Source organism: Tupaia chinensis, unplaced genomic scaffold (assembly GCF_000334495.1).
Source record: "Tupaia chinensis unplaced genomic scaffold, TupChi_1.0 Scaffold000463_1, whole genome shotgun sequence".
In the NCBI taxonomy this organism is placed as follows: Eukaryota; Metazoa; Chordata; class Mammalia; order Scandentia; family Tupaiidae; genus Tupaia; species Tupaia belangeri.
Window position 1 is genome coordinate 2,317,777 of NW_006159972.1, and position 2,616 is coordinate 2,320,392.

Genomic DNA, 2,616 nt, shown 5'->3' on the forward strand with positions numbered 1-2,616 from the left:
GGGTGCCCAGGAGAGAAGTCTCAATGCTCAGGGAAGGGGCCAATCCCCAGAGGCACTCACCCAAGGGCATGAAGATAGCCCAAGAAACAGCTAGACATCCAAGAGAAACTAGGGGAGCTTTGACAGGGCACTTCACCTGTGTCCCACACACTTGGAGCAGGTCCAAGGAGGAGAGGGAGAAGTGGGAGGACAGGCACGTGCATCCCTCCTGAAGAGGCTTTAGGGTATGGAGGTTTTAGTGGTGGCATTGGAATGCCCAGAGCCCATGATCTACGACTAGGCCTGAGTGTGACTAGGGCCGACTGAACAGGTGTGCACACTGCAACAACTGTCGGCTCACAAAACGACTGGAGGCGATGGGGCACCCCCTGGAGTTGGCGGTGTTTTCCCAAGTCCGTAACTGCAGTATGGACATTTCCCACACGGTGGCGCCAAAGACCAATTCTGTCCTGTACTTCTCGGGCTCGGATGGAGCACAGCCAGGATCTGTTTGCGGGTTCTTAGCCCCAAGTCATTGTCCAGTGACTGGGAGGAGCAGATTGCCAGATGTGCAGTGAGTGGCCAGGACTCTCGCCATCATAATGCCCTTCAAGTCTGTCAAAACAGCTCTCCTAGTGGTGGGAACTCAGAAATAAACTATGCATCACACTGTAGCCTTTGCCAGGGCCCCCCTGGCCTAAAATGGTCCCAGGGGAACAGCTCATCTCTTGATCTGGGACAGGCAAGGACGTCCCTCCCTCTTGTCCCTTAGGAGAAAGGAGTCAGGAAGGAAGGAAGGACGCCCGGCCCAGCCCGCGAGACATACAGTCACCCCACCCCTTGCCCACACCACCCCAACACGGCCCTGCCTACAGCTCCCTCTAGAGGTCGAAGCTGGTTCAGCGGGGACATTGGTAGAGACAGTCCTGCGTTGGGCGGAGTCCGGGAGGGAGCAGCCCGCCCAACCTAGAAACTCTTACTCCTCGGTTTAGGAGGCCAGCCTGGCGATGCCCCAATAACTAATGGTCAGGGTGCTTTTGAAAACGATACCATGCTCATTGCAAACTGTTCTTTGTATGAGTAAACACAAAGAAGAAAATACAGCCAAATGCAATTACAATACCCAGAGATGACAGTCATCACTGACTCAGGAATGTTCCTGATGGCTCAGGGACGATGCGCGCAGGTCGGACCCGAGGAGACTCCTGCTACACGGGCTGTTCTGGAGTTTCCCGCACTCCACTTGCTGGTTGAACAAAGTACTTTTCCTTCAGTACTAGGATGTAAAGCCCTCACTCCCCACCTGACCCACCCTGCTCATCTCCCAGACCTAACCTCCTTTCCTCTCCTCCAGCCTATGTGACTCAAATACAGCAAGTGCATTCTTACCCACTAGCCATAACCTTGGCTTTTCTCTCTGCCTGGCAACTCCTCTGTCACACGGGTCTCAGCCTCAGTGTCACTGCCTCAAAGAAGGTTTCCCTGACCATTCTTATGAAAGTAGCCCTTCACGCCATCACTCCAAACCACATCATCTTGATTTCTTTTCTTATTTATGTATTTTTAATTTTGCCAGAAGACATGTAGGCTCAGGACCAGGAATTGGTGCAATGGCTATGTCGCTGGACTCCCATGTAGTTGACCGCAGCTCGAGTCCTGGATCCAGTGGCTTAAACTCACGCCGGGTGCGTGTGTGTGCGTGCCCAAGATCCCGAGAGGAGAATGGAGGAGAAGGGATTGCGGAGTGACCATCCCCCGTGGAGGGTGATTTCTCGCTTTCTGTCTCTATGTCTCTCTCTGTCTTTATGGCAAGTGCATGCGCCCTATGGCAAAAACCTCTCAAAAAAATAAAAAGACACACAGGCTCACCAGAGGGAGACAGAGAGAGAGAAAGGGAGAAGACATCCGCCAGTGGTGTGTGATCACACTGCAATCTCTTTTCTTACTACTTCCCATCCTGTCAAGATTTGGAGCACACATACTTCAAGTGTTCTTCAAGCCACCAAGGCCAGGATTTGAACCATGCAGTTGGCCATATGTGGCCTGACTCCCTAACCACTAAACCATGGAGCCAGTCTTGGCAGCCTTGGTTTGTTTTCTTCACAGCTTCTCTCTCTCTCTCAAATCAAATCATCTGATTTATTTAATTCGTTTATTACCTGTTTCCTTTGTTCTGTTTTTGGAGGAGAGTATTTTCTTTGTGTCTATCTCCTTTGGCTAGAATGTAAACTTTTTTTTTTTTTTTGAGAGATTTTTGGCCCTGTGGTCACCACAGAGACAGAGAGAGACAGAGACAGAAAGTGAGAAATCACCCCCTGGGGGAGTGGCCACGCCACAATCCCTTCTCCATCCTCCTCTGGGGATTTTAGGCACATGCATACACATGCCTGGCATGAGTTTAAACCACCAGGTTCAGGACTCGAACCATGGTTGACTATGTGGGAGTCCAGAGATGTAACCCTTACATCATCTGCTGGTCCCATAGAGTGTAAACTTCTTTTTAAAAAAAGAATTATTGTAGCTGGCAGGTGGCGTGGTGGTTAAGGCTCTGGCCTCCCACATAACTAACTACAGTTTTTTTTGTTTCTTTTTTTTTTTTTTTTTTTTTGAGAGGTTTTTTCCATTGTGTTCTGGCGC